Source organism: Sciurus carolinensis, chromosome 12 (assembly GCF_902686445.1).
Source record: "Sciurus carolinensis chromosome 12, mSciCar1.2, whole genome shotgun sequence".
Taxonomy (NCBI): domain Eukaryota; kingdom Metazoa; phylum Chordata; class Mammalia; order Rodentia; family Sciuridae; genus Sciurus; species Sciurus carolinensis.
In genome coordinates this window covers 37,169,500-37,184,790 of record NC_062224.1, presented here as the reverse complement: position 1 = coordinate 37,184,790, position 15,291 = coordinate 37,169,500, and the positions used below count along the sequence as shown (strand labels likewise).

General features: G+C 37.0%; 1 pseudogene; it reads left to right on the top strand.

Annotated features, from left to right (window-relative positions):
* The first annotated feature begins 6,126 nt into the window (after positions 1 to 6,126).
* Positions 6,127 to 14,857, top strand: LOC124961240 (polyprenol reductase-like; annotated as a pseudogene).
* The last annotated feature ends 434 nt before the right edge of the window (positions 14,858 to 15,291 follow it).

The window sequence follows — 15,291 nt, the reverse complement described above, 5'->3', positions numbered from 1 at the left end:
GGTTCCCTTAATTTTCCTCCCTTAGTGGGCTATTCCTTAAGGCTTTCTCCTCTTATGGTAGAGATTATTGCTGTCAAGCATGGTAACATATGAAAGGCACTTTTCTTGATCATTTGCAATTTAGCAGTATGCAGGCTAGTGGTGAACCTGGCAATACTCTTGAGAGAGAAGCTCCCTTCTGAGTTAGAAGTATTAGGGATGTCTCCCTAACTGAGCTTCCTTACGGTCCAGAAAAACCCATCTCTCACTACCTGGCTTTGCCAAAGTTATTTCTGGCCTTCTTCGGCAAAGTGCTAGGGTCCTAGTTTGCCCTGTGCTAGAGACCCTGGGAGGATTCAGACTTAAGGGCATTATTGCTTTCCTCCCTGCCACTATAAACTCCTAATTATGAAAAGCAATGACAAAAGTAAAAAGTGTGCCTTTTACCTATCTTCTTGCCCTGTAGACTAAAGGAATCTCCGGAGGGTGAGGGGACATCTATTGGTTGTTAGGCGTATAACACCCTTTGCGTGGAGGGTCACACGGGAGGGGTTTTTAAATGCCTCCCTCTTGCAGCTTAAAGAGAACACAGTGAGCACATTTAAGCATGGGAACAGTAATGGGGAGACTTTAGATGTCTAGACTAGTGAAGGCTAACTATGCGAACAAAGGGAACCTGGGCATTTTCATACTAATCATCCCAGGCCTTAATCCTACAGCTTGAATTCCTAATGTCTGACTGGCAAGGGAAGGGGAGCATCCAGGAGGGAGTGGATGTGTGGGAGTGTTGTGCACTGTACAGCCCATACGGAGGCAAGGGTGATTGGTGCTTTCCCTCAGTGCCATTGTCTACTGATCACCCTGGATACCCCTCAGGGCTGTCGGGAGGGGGAGTCTGGAGAAGGAACCTTTGGGGTCCACCCGAGAGTAGCCCGGGCCGAGAACCCCGCAGTTGCTCCAACCCTTCCTCCACCTCCACGCATCCTGGGCAGATCAGGACTAGGGACACTGTGTACTCGCAGCAATTGCGCTCCGGGCCTGGACAGAAAAGTAGGAAATGGCTTCAGCAGAGCCCCAACATGTCTGCAGAGCAGGTGATTGGAACTTGCCTGGGCCGGGAACCTCTCACCCGAGTCTTAAGAATGGCGGCTGCACTAACTGCATTTAAGTAGCCGACAGGTGCCCATTTTGCCCTCCAAAAATAAAGACACAGAAAGATGCACCTCAAACAGATGTGGGGTGTGTGGAGAGAGAAGCTTACTTACCTTGGCGTAAATCTCGGTGGGACCTCCAAATCTGATACCGCCATTTACCGGTGTCGAGTTCTGCTCCTTCTAATGTTGAAGATTGAACACTAGAGAAGCACGCCAAGGCAAGCATATTAAGCAGGTTTATTTAAAGGGAATAATACAGACTTCTCCCGGCAGGGAGAAGGGGGCCATGGCTGATGTTCTAAAAGTCCCAAGAAGTGAGCGCACCTTACATCTTCTATAGGTTAAAGTCTCTTTTGTTCTCCAGTTCTCTCCCCCCTTATCTCTCCTTCCTGCCTACGTGATTAGGCCTGGTTTTGCATTAAGTGAGAAGCCATGGACAGGGGGAGGGCCAAGGTGATTCAGGCAGGTAAGGGCCCAGGGGGCATTAATTAGCAGCTCCTTGCTTGCAGTCCTTGATAAAGGCAGGTAAATTTGGTAATCAATGGGCTCCGGAGATCCTTGACATTCCATTCTTCCAGGGGCAGTCTCCAACTTCCAAAGGCAGATGGCTTTATGGCTTCATTTCCTCGAATTGACCCGATTCCCTATTTCTACACTAACTACCTGTCCTTAATTCTGGCTTCATTAGGAACAATTGATATTAGACATATTATTAACATCAATATTTTATTAGCTTGACCATCTCGAGACTTGTTAGTTATTTTCAATGACATTTTACTTCCATTAGTTTACCCAATTTGAATTGAACCTTTAAATCACGTGAATTAAGAGTATCTGGATCCATTTTTAAATTTCAATTTTAGGAGTGCTCAATTTTGATACAGACAAAACATGACATTAGACAGCACGACATACACATAACACAAAATCAAAGGCCTTGAAACTTTATAGGTGAATCTCCATTGCAATGTAACAGATGTTCAAAACTTTAGTTGAATAAAAAAATAGAACTGATCAAAAAAGTCATGAGCTCAAAAAAATATAGAATTCAGAAAAAACAAGAGTCCTGGAAAAATGATATGTCCGTTAATTACTTTAGTAAGGCGCCATAAACTTTACTTTTGCTAGAGTTTAGGTAAGGCTCTTTTTTACCTTTTTTTTTTTTTCTTGGATTTGAGACCGGTCTCCTACTGAGCCTTCAGGCTTTCTCTATTTACATTTCAATGTAAGCCTTGACTGAGATTTGGATCTGAAAGGGGATGAAATGTTCAAGCAGAAACTCGATGCCTAGGGCATTTTAACCCTTAATCCTGGTTAGTAATCATTTCAGGTTTGAATGCAGAAAATTGTGAAACAATTATCTCCCAATATTTGTGGGGACTGGGGCTACTATATCATACTCCTTACTAGGACATGCCACTGATGGTTGGGCTGGTTTGTTTACTATGTGGCTAAATCAGCTTATGAGAGGCTATGGGTCCAACCAATTCCAATTTGGGAATTGCCCGAGTGATGCAATCACTATCAGCAAAAAGATCTGTTACCTCTTAAACTCTACAAGGGCTATGACAGCTGCTTCCATTTTGTGAACCTTCAATTGAAGAGCCCTGTGCCTTGTTTCTTAAATGATTTGGTAACATCTTTCCCTCAACAACAGTAACCAATTTGCACTCGTTAGCCCAATGTGTTTCCCTTCTGCACCTTGGGCAAAGACCTGGGGCATGAGGTGCAAGAGATTTTACTATAGTTATCTCATCTTTTGTTAGGGCATTATCTCTTTGCTGCTGATTTTGTGCACCTATTGAAGCATATTGGCCTTCTCCTATTAACATCTCAACATTTCTATCAGGAAAACTTGCTACTATGTTTCTGCAAGCAGTTTCAACAGCTATTTCTTTGCCACTGAGCTCTCTAATTAGACATTGTGCTCCAGATAACACTGCTCTGCATACCTGTTTCCAACCAGTCTTAACTGCCTCTTTAAAGTTTTTCTAATGGTTGATGGTATCTCTATTTTGGTCCTCAAATACGGGCAGGTTCTACAAATTTTGAAGTTCTTTATATTAGGTTTAGCTTTCTACTACCTTTTCCCCTAGTTCTTAAGTTTTCACTACCACTTGGTTATTTCTTTGGGGGTTCTTTGTATTAGATTTAGCTCTCCTTTTCCTCTTGTTCTTAAATTTTCTGAGTAATTGTTTTCTAGGTTACTACCACTCAATCCTTCCTCACTTTGTTCTCTTTAAGAGTTCTTTTCTGTTGCTATTAGATCCTGTTTATGAAGATCCTCTCCAAGATGTTCCTACTGTGGAATGTTTAATAATCCTTCATCTAAAAATCAAGGAGCTACCTTCTCTATTGTATCTAAGAATGTTCTAGCAGTCTTGGATTTTAAAGGTGTAACATTGGCCTTAAGCAGTTCCCGTAAGGGTCGTTGCATATGAACTTTTGATGTTTCAGACCCCATCTTGTACAATGTAAGCTGCGTTCCGAGTGCTTATCTAGTCCTTGAACCATCTTGCGCTTATTCCAAGGTGTAGCCGCCTTTCGCGTGCCACTTTCACTTTAATGCCTTTAATGTGGACCGCCTTTCGCTTAGTCCACTGTTTTACTTTCCTTTTAATTGCTACATTTGATTTAGTAGATCCTGTAATAGCAAGATTTTTTGTTCTATATAGTAAATCCTCCTCTTCATCTGAACTATCCTCACACCCAGTTTTATTTTCCTTGTCTGTCTCTGATCTTATTGACGCCCTTTCTGATGCTTTAGACCTTTCCTCTTTTATTTCCTCCAAAACCTCTTCCCCTTGTTTTATTGCCTCTCTGCATTTGGTATTAGGAGTATCTAAACACCCTCTAACTAACATCCATATGGCCATGGTTCCCAGGGGTAATGGTTTTACTCTCTCTGTCGCTCTCAAATCCTCCCCTAGAAGCTCCCATTGAGGGATATTCAGTAATCCCTTGTCCAAGAACCATGGTGCAATATCTTCCACTGTGTGTAAATGGTTTCGGGCTGTTTGAGTTTCAAGAAGAATTCCATTGGCCCGGAGCAAATCCTTTAAGGGACCTTCCATGCGCATTCGTGACATTTCAGTGCCCATATTTCTCTATTAAACTAACAATGCAAAGCACTTTAACTAGCAAAACAAAAGCGAAAGCACTTACAAACAATCTCCGTTGCTTAACTCGCAAACTTTAACTCTCTCGCGAACTTTAACTCCGTTGCTTCCTGCCAACTTTAACTCCGTTGCTTCCTGCCAACTTTAACTCCATTGCTTCCTGCCAACTTTAACTCTGTTGCTTCCCGTGAACTTTAACTTGTCGCTTCCCGTGAACTTTAACTCTGTCGCTTATCCAGTGAACTTTAACTCGTCACTTATCCAGCAAACCTTAACTCGTGGCTTATCGAGCAAACTTTCACTCGTCACTTACCCTGCGAACTTTAACCTGGCCAGACTGTACTTTACTTTCCCTGTATTTACCTGATCAGTTTCTTCTTTATAACTCGAGGGTCCCGGGTTTCGGCACCACTTGTGACCGCCCACCGCCCGGGGGGACAATCACAACACGTACGCTCTTGAATCACAGGAACCAAAAAGCCAAAAGCACTTTATTCCACAAGTCTCTGACTTATATTGAGAACATCAGCCTATCAGAGAGTAGACTACCAGGAAAGTCAGCCTATCAAGGAACAGCCTCCGGGCAGATACCAGGATCGCCTCGTGTACAACAGCCAACCAGAGTTACTTCCTAAAACTTGTTTACGAGTGCAGCTATGTTTGGCAAGCTGCCAGGTGCCATCTTAGAGATCAGGCCACGGTGCGGCTCTGGGGCCCTCAGAGCCCGCCCCTGACAGTCCCTGAGCAATAGCTGAAATCTGTGGGAAAAGTTTCCTTTTTCTTTATATCATGTTAGTTTTCTGTCACAACAAGATTCCATAATACTTGTTGAGTTACATATGAAAATTCATTATCTTGGCAATCTGGAGCCAGAGAGCCAAAGGAAATTGGCTACTTTCCTTTCTGGAGGCTATAGCAGAGACTCCATTTTCTATCCTATTCCTGCCTCATGAGGTCAACTTCATTTTTTGGCTTCTAGTTCCTTCTCCCAACTTCAAATTCATCAATGTTGTATTTTTGTTGACTATTCTTAAGTAGTCACATCTCCCTGAGTCTGGGAAAGGTTCTCCACTTTTAATAAACCATACATTTATACAGCACCCACCTAAGGAATCCAGAATTATCTCCCCATTGAGGTCTTTAATATCATCACACTGGCAAAAGTCTATTTGCTATGTGAAGTAATATATCCATAAGTTCTAAAGATGAAGACATGGACATATTTTTGTTTTGCCTACAACACGTACCAACTTTGAAGTGTTTGTCACCTAGATTATTGGTACACAAACCATTCAGACACAAGGTTGACATGTTGATTGATGACATAAACTTAAGGATCACACAGTAAGAAGGTATTTAAAATCTGAAGCCTGAATAGGATAACCAGTGAAGATAGTATAGACAGAAAACAAAAGAGGAGAAAAGATTGAGACCTGCAGCTCTATCAAATTAGCTGATCATGGAAAAAGGGGAAGTGAGAGGTGGAAGAGCCCATGAGATTAGAGTGTTCAGAAGGTATCAGAAGTAAAACCAAGAAGATATGATGACCTGGAAGCAAGTGAAAAATGTAAGTCAAAGTAAGTAGTCAAATCTTTCTGAGATAGAGGAAATAATATTTAGAACTAGTAGAAAATTTACATTTACTTAGAATCTATGATATAGTCAAAGGAGCAGTTAATTAAAGGAGTCAAAGAAAGAAAGCTGTTTAAAAATGGTTTTAACAAGTGAAAGGATAAGAGTTAAAATGAGTATGTATAAACAACTCTGATTTTTAAGACTTTTACTACCAAACTGGAAGAAAATATAGTGGCAGATCATAGGGAAAGAAAGATTTCTGTAATCTTATTGATTTTATCTTTTTAAACAGAGTAATAATGACATGTAAAGAGGCCAACAGAATCATTGAGCAGAAAGGTATAACTTACTTGGGGAAGAGGTGAGTTTTTGGTATAATGCCCTTGACTATTTGAGAATATCTATTTGAATGAATGTGAAGGGATTGGCCTCAGAAGAAAGCTCACGAAGTTCTCCTATGATAATAAGAAAATGAAGTGTAGGAATTCAGATGCTGATAAGTGGTAGATAGGTTGATCTGTTCTGATTGGTGTAATTTCTACAATAGTCAATGAAGTCATCTGCCAGGATTACAATGAAGAATGAGGAAGTGATGATTTCAGAAGAATGAAGACAGTGTGAAGCAGTTGTCAAAGTGAGAAAGAGACTATCTGGGTATATTGAATAATCACTAGACAGCATTATATGACCAGTTGAAATTCATAAGCCATGTGAAGAGACAGGTCTTATGTATATTCAAGCATTTACACATAGATATTTTAGTCCACAGTAGGCTTGATATATGCTTGGAATTTAATGTGCCTTCCAAAAGACTTAACTTTATCTTAGCTGCCATCATTAGTCATCCAGAATAGAAATGGTAATTTAGTTCATTCAGCACCATACTTGAGAAGAACAAGAGCTTTAAAGGGAGGCAAATAGCAACGTGAATGTGAGCTAATGGAAGGCTAGGTTGTTTAGGTATGAAAATAATGGTAAACTGATTGGAGATTCAAAAGTGATGCATTACTTTCCAAAAACTCCAAAGTTTGTAAAATTTCAGAGAATAACAGAACCTGAGTTGTAAAGCACAATAGAAATCATTTACAGAAACTTCCTATTCAAAGAAGGGAACTGAGACACTGAAAGGAAGGTACTTATAACTCCAGTCCCTAGTTCATGACCTATACCTTTAGTAGGAGTGCTTCTGATTTTCCATAATCTTTTCTCCATGGCTTTCATGGTGTGTTTTCAACCGAAGTATAAAATAAAATCTGGAAACTGTATAATATCTGTGTTCCCAGTTACTTTTTTCTCATTTAATAAAAGGATAATACAAATTGTTTTACCTGCCTTCTTAATATTCTGTGAGAATATTATGAATGGTTAAAAAATTCTAATAAATGTTTCCAAAGAAAATATCACATTTTTATTTATTCTATTTTGTTTAATTTCTTTAATTCAAGATCTAAGCTACATGGAAGATAATGATCATATTTTCTACTTAGAAGTAAGTAGAAACATATAGCTTCATAATTTATAAAATAAAATCTTACAACTATTAACAATATGAAAACCATTCAGGAAATTCCCCAAATCTCTTGTTTAGAAAGCCCTTACTAACTTGTTTCCATGAGTGTTTCATCACTTTTAAAATGCAAATTTAAATTTTTTCCTAAAAAGTTGCACATTCTGTATTTTTTCTCCATGTTGGGTTTAAAGCACTAATAGCTCAAACTAACTTTTCAGGTTTTTTTTTTTTACATATATACCCAAATAAAGTTTATAAAAAATGTTAGACAAAAAAATTTAAGAACACAGTCTTGACCTTATAAAAATTACATTAGTCCAGGGGACCCCAGAAAGTAGGCATCTTTCTTCATGGTTTACTGTTACCCATGGTTTATTGAAGAGTAAAAGAGCCCTTGCTAAATATTTTAGTTTATTTTCACTGCTCTAGATTTATGTTCCTGAATTAGGTGTTTTTAATCACTGACAGAACAAATGAACTATCCATATTCACATCCTGCTATTGTCATTTTAGTCTATTTCATTGTCAAATGGTGGACATGCTTCTCTGTACTTTGCAGGTAAAAACCTGATATATTTTAGGGGTCTATTTAAATTCAATGGTATTTGTAAGTCTAATAGAGATTATGGGAAGAAATCAGCTATAGCATAAAAAATCTGTGCCTATCCTGGAAATAATAAAGCAATCCTTACAAAGCTTTCATTTTGGTTTATTGTCTTGGCAGTAATACAAACACAGCAAATGGGATAATCTCAGAATGCATCCTCCCACATAAGGAAAAAAATCATCATGTCTCAAGAGTTCTATTGAATCTTTATTACCCAGCCCCTTAATAAAACTCCTTCCTTGTTCTGTCAAAATGTGCTGAAAGAATCAGAATCAGAGATAAACCAAAAATTCTTGTAATGTAGCAAAAGTAAGAACTACATTTCTCCATAAATCAGGTACATTTCATAGGAGAAAATTGTCTTCAATCTTGTAATTATTTTCTCCAAAGTGAAACCTTCTGCTAGTGATGTATCTGATTTTGGGGGATTCAACACTTCATAATCATTTATATCAATAAAATCATTAACTGGGGTAGCAAGTGTATTTATCTCTCTGTTTATTACCCAGTGGCACAATTTTCACATTATGTCCTGAAATTAAAACATCAGCAAGAATAAAAAATGGTATGATGAATTTAATCAAAGATCTAAATCTGTTTAATTTGCTCTGTGTTGTGAAATAGATTTGTTTTCTGTCTGTAGAATGGAACAACTCAGTCAGATTTTAATTGTACTTTTTGAAGAGGAAGTTTGATAGTTTCACACATGGGAAAACAGAAGAGAAAAAAAAACAATTTGGAAACCCATGATTTCTTTCAAATCTGTTCCTGTTGTTTATTAGCTTACAGAAATTTCCTACATCCCATAACTTGTGTTAGTACATATGATTAAGAGATAAAATACCTGACTCACAGTGATTTATGAACAACCCTTAGCAAATTAGATAATTCCATGATAGTGTAAACATTGTGTGATGTTAATGATATGAATTTGAAACTTGAGAACACTTCTACTTGGTTTTGGTAACTCTTTGTATATATTATCTGAATCTCTGAATGAGCATATAAAAGCATATGTAATGGGACTGAGGTGTGGACAAGTGATAGAGTGCTCACCTAGCACATCTGAGGCCCTGGGTTCTATCTTCAGCATCACATAAAAAGGTATAAATAAAATAAAATAAAATAAAATAAAAGGTAAATAAAATAACATAAAATAAAAGGTATTGTATCTACCTACAACTAATAAATAAAAAATATAAAAATTGTATGTTATTTGCATGTGCATGTGATTTTTCATAATTTCAAAAATATCAAACATTGCTTGATGTAACAAAAAAGTACACACTTTATCACTTAAGAGTATTTTTACCAAATGCAAAAATTCTGTGCAGCTTGTTTTATTGCATTCTTTTTCTCTCATGTGTTTACCTGCACAAAATTACCTATGTATGTCTACCAGACCTTATAAACAGGGGTATATATATATGTGTCTATAAACATAGGCAGAATTTTTAAGAACAAAAATATAAGTTGAAGATATCACTTTTATCCTTAGATATGTCAGTGAATTTCTCAATATACATCTATCATTCTACAGAAATGCCATGAAATTATGAAAATCAGGAATTAACATAATAAAGTACCTCAAATCATAATCAATATTGAAATTTTATCATACATTCCAATAATGTTTTTACAGGCACATATTGCTGACCAAGATCTAATTGAGTGGAAATATTAAAACAAAATTGCATTGGAGTTAACTGTGTTCATCTTATTTGAAGGTTATGTGTCCATGATATTCCCTAAAGATTAAAGTTGCAGATATTACTAAACCATAAAGACAATCTTCATGTATATGAACATAAATATATACATATATACATATGTAATATATAACTATTCTCTATATATTTACATATAATAATTTACAAATTTGGCACACTATGAGATTAAAGACAATAATAATAATATAGAACAATTATATTTAGTAATAAAAGTTATTTAAATGTATGAATTTACTTATTTATGCAGTTTCCATTTAATATTATGAATCATAGTTGACTACAAGTACCAAAAACTGCAGAAAGTAAAACCATGGGTGAGGTAGGACTAGAGCAATTGTAATAGTACATAAATTTTTCAAAAGAATTGAAAAGTATACAGAGCTTTGAAAACAATTTTTCAAAAACTGACACCTAAACTGGATGAATAAAGATAGCTCATATTTATGTGAAAAGACACAGGCTACAAACCAAAAATACAGTTAAAATGTATTGCATAAAATTGCTGTACTTTAGGATTACTCTGAAAGTGCAAAGTTTGGCATAGACTCAATCATTATTATGCATTGGCAGTTAAATTACAGAACAGGATTATAAAAGGACAAGAATTTATACTCCTTGCTACATTAAAACTTCAGTCTGATTTTGGATTGATACCTAAATGGCAGTAATTATTACTTTTAATTCTCTCTCAACAGCCTGTTAGAAATTCACATACTAGCCATAATATATATAGTCCTATTTTGTCTTAGTTCCATCTGCCAAGATATTAGAAATTCTAAGATAATCTTTGCATGGATAATATCATGCTAAATACTAGGAAAAAATCCAAAAATGCTGCGGCTAAGTGTTTTTCTGTGATATTTTTATTTTTAATATTTTTTTAGTTTTAGAGAGACAACTTTCTTTTATTTATTTATTTTTTATGTGGGGCTAAAGATCAAATCCAATACCTCACACACGCTTGGCAAGTGATATACCACTGAGGTACAACCTCAGCCTCTCTGTTAGTTTTTGTTGCTTGATGGATACCTGCAAAAAACAACTGAAAGGTGGGAAGATTTCTTGTGATTCACTGTTTCAGAGCTTTCAGTCCATGACTGGCTGGTTTCATTGCTATGGGCCTGTGGTAAGGCAGAGCATCATGATGGAAAGGTCACAGTGGAACAGAGCTGCTTAACTCATACAGACAAAGAAGTAGAAGGACAAGAAGGGGCTAGGGATAAGATATGGTCCCCACAGGAATGCATCCAAGGACCCACTCTTTCCCACAAAGCTCTGATGCCTACAGTTTCCATTATCTCCCAATAATTCACTTACATATGTATATCGCAGGAGATTAATCCACTGATGAAGTCAGAACTACTATGACCTCACCATTTCCTCAAATCACTACTCTTGAACATTGCTGCATTGGGAAACAAGCCATTCCTTGGTGAATATTCCAGATTCAAACCACAGGAGTTCTCAATAATGCTTTCTATGTTACCTAGCTGTTTTATTAATTGCTTTGATTTTTAAATATATTTTGACCTCATTTATTCATGAATTTGAATAGAATGTTTTCATTTGATATTATAAAATGTGGAGTTTTCAGTAACATTAATTTTTGCACTAGTTTCCTAAAAATTAAAATTTATATTGATGTAGTAATAACCATTTAAAATTCATTGATGGACTGCACTTTGCTTTTCCCAGTGGAAAAACAAACATGCAAACAAAAAGAACTGGCTCAAAGTTCCATTACTTTACATTAAGCAATTGAGGAGTCTGAATTAGGCTATATTCTAAATTCTTTGCAATTACATCTCTGCACACCTTGTATTAGATTTGGAGTTCTTCTCAGTAGAGCCTGGTACTTGTAATGTTCAATTAGATGAAGCAAAGAAACCTTGCTTGTACAAATAGGAAGTTAATGAGATGGTACTGTCAATGAGGATACATGATCACTTCAGGGCTACAACCAGAGTCCTTCACCACTTAATCTAATTCCTAACAAAAGAATTAGCTGCAGCCAAGTGAATATCTTTTGAAAGAAATTGACTTTTCTCTTGTTTGTCTTTTCACTATCTGGATTAAGTGCAAGAACCTCATTAACAGTGTTTATCCCTCTTTTAAAGTCCTTAAACATTTTACCAGGCATTATTGTATTTAGTGTTCCCATTTGTAGAATTTTTAGAAAATTTCCAGATAAATATATTTTTATGTGTGTGCACAAAATAAGTTTTAGGAAATCTTGTATGTCATTTTCAAAATATTCAATAGTAAATTTTGGAGTCTTAAAATTATTTGAGAAATATTTACATATTTTGCTCCTTGCATAGTTTTTGAGAACTTTAAATAATTATTAGAAACCATGTAGCCCCTTTCCTCAATTTACAGATTAAGGAATCAAGATATAGATTTCAATGACTCTGCTGTTTAGTGCAAGGACACTGCTAGAAGTTGTAGTTCTAGAATCATTATTGCAATGGTGTGCTGCCTCCCCTGACTGCTTTTCCTAAACCAGATTAAGAGTGTTAGTAAGTACCATCTATTTATACAAATAAGATATAAACATTTAAAATAAAATGATATTCAATAAGAATAATAGTTCATACCATAGTACTTTTTGTTTGTTTTCACTCATGAGTTTCTTTAATTTGATCCTGAGTAAAAATTAGGGGAAAAAAAAAAGGAAAAGTGCCAAGGAATTCATGATGTTCAAGTTTGTAGGTAACAGCTGGAGGGTTCCCAGGGAGCCCATGACTCCTTACACCAACATACTTTGGAAATGTCCTCATACCTCATTTCTTCGCTTTATCGAATTAGATGTTGTCTTTTAAATATTTGAACTGAGATATTTAAGAGATGCTGAAAAGACAGTCATGCAGAGAACAGAATAGAACACTGCTTACCAGAGACTGAAAATGGTGGGGGTTGGGGGTAGAAAGAAATTAAATACATTGAAGATGAATTCACTGTTTTTCTATAGCACCATAGGGTACCTATTGAGAAAAACAATCTCTATTTCCAAAACCTAAAGGAATACAGATTCACAATACACAAGTAAAAATGATGAAGAGATGGAAGCACTTATTAACCTGATTTGATTATTGTACATAGTGTACACATATCAGTTAACCCTAATGTATGCCATAAAGATGTACAAATATTACAGCTCAATTAAAAAAATTAAAAAGGAGAAATGCTAAACCATGTCTTGCCATTATCACCTAGAAAGAAACCATTATTTGTACTCCAGAAAACCAGAACCTTATGCAATGAAGGCAGAAGAAACCAAGGATTAATTGAAGAAAAGATAAGTTCAGAGCAAGGAAATGGAGTGGAGTTCCTTCAAACATGTCATGTGAAGGAAATATGTAGACAAAGGTAACAGACATGTGCTTTCAGACCAGAGGAAGATGTGACCAGGGAGACACATGAAATAAAGTGAGGGCAGGTTTGAGCATCTTTGCAAGAAGAAATGAGATATGTTGACCTACCTTTTGTTAAAAAATAAACTGTGAGAAAGGGGAAAAACAACTAAAATCGCTTGATCTACACTAATGTATCATTTGTAAACCACTGGCACCAAGCCAGGATATAAATAGGTTACCTGAATGTTTCCAATTAGTAGTAAGTCTTACAAAAGTTTTGATGAAATTTGTTGTTAGTCATTTCATTCCCTAAAGATGTGATTCTGGCACAGGCTTCTGTATCTTTTCATTGGGAAGTAATGCAAGTGGCTTGCTTGGCAGAGAAGGAAAATCAACCCTAATTGCTGCCAATATTGGTATAATTAAAACTAGATAGTCACTCTTCCCCAACAGTGAGAACACACATTTTAAAACTGCAAGGTTGGGGAAAACAACAACTACAAAAACTTGATTTTGTTCTAAATTTTAATAATTTGAACTCTCCTTCCATCAATAAATGACAACAAATTCATAATTATATTAACAATTCTAAAATTATTTGTACCCAAGTTCAGATTTGTACTCTGTGAACATAGAGAAATTCTAAATGTAGATGAAAATGATACTCATTTCAAATGAGCAATAAAAAATGGTTGGAGATGACCTAAATAAAATATTGTAGCAAGTTTAAATTATGAGAACCAGTTAAAAGATAAAATAAGAAAAGTAACAAAATATTAATATTTCTCAGAGGGTCATACGAAGTTCAGATAATTTTCATCCAAACATTATGTTAGGCACCAAAATTTCACACAGAATGCTTCAAGTAATTAACGTGTTAATCTTTCTATTTTACAGCTGAGACAAGTTATCACTGTGCTGAAGAAAAATATTTTTAGCCACGGATTATAAGAAAATACTTACGACTTGGATACATTCATCATTATTTCTGGAGTTTACTGTTTTCAATTTCTACATATTGTTTATCACAAATTTAAGCATCCTTTAGGTCGTCATAAGCTATTATAAATAATATAAAATTATCTACGTTCTTTAAAGCTAAGTACTCTTCACAAATAAAATTACTTACCCTTAAAATGAGTCCAGTACCATCCCGCGCAGTGGCACCGATGTCTGGCCGGCTGGGGCCAGCACTCTGCCGACTGGCTGCTGCTTGGGGGCGGGGGTGGCGACGGCGCGGGCCCTGGCTCCCTGGGCGGGGTCCTAAGCCTCATTGCTGAACCTGCTGTGCACGCTGTGGCTGGAGCTGGCCACCGCCTTCCTGCTGACCCTGCTGCTGCGGCTCCTGCCATCCCGCAGGTTCCCGCAGGTTCCCGGGCTGCGCGCTTTTCCTGGATCTGATTCGCTATGGAAAACCAAGCTGGGGGCGCCGGCGCCCTGCGGCCTGCCAGGCCTCTGATGCCCCCCAGAGGTATTTTTCTCTCTCTGCCTCACCTCCGTACTGTGGAATGGCTTCCTGCTTTAAGTTCCTTACACTATCTCTGTTCCTGGGAATGCCTTTTCCACAGTAGCATCACGATTTGCTCAGAATTCTTGGGGCAGCACAGTTTCAAGGGGTCCCCTGGCACTGTCTGCCTTTTTCGTGCTTATGTTCCTGTGGCTGCACAGCTTGTGGAAGAAGACTCTGAGTGCTTCTACATCAGTGTCTTCTCCAACGCCATGATTCACATTGTGTAGTATTGTTTTGGACTTGTCTACTATGTCCTGGTCGGCCTGATGGTGCTGAACCAGGTGCCAGTGGAGTTATCCCCAGCAGTGGAAAAATAAATACATTTTTAAAAAGTAAGAAAAGAGGGGCGGGAATGTGCTGTGCTTGTAAGGGCAGGATCAGTACTGTTTTGCATAAATGAAAATAATTCTGTGCATCTAAGGGGAGAGCACCACCAAGAATTGCAAATTCTTCACAAGTAGGATTCAGAAATAGCTCAGAGGTGAAGATTCTTGACTTTCCTATTGGCATAGTTGAATAGCCTTAAACTTTCTTTCTAGGCTGTCATCAAAGTAAGGAAATGATACTGAACTACCTCAGAACAGCATTCTCTGGATTCACTACTGACTATCAAAGTATGTTGAAAGTAGCCTTTGTTTTCAATTAGTCTCCAACTTCTAGCTCATCCTACATACTAATATTGCTTACAGTGAGCAGGTATGACTTTGTCTCCGTAAAGCTGTCTTCTATATTATATATTTAACTCAGTGAG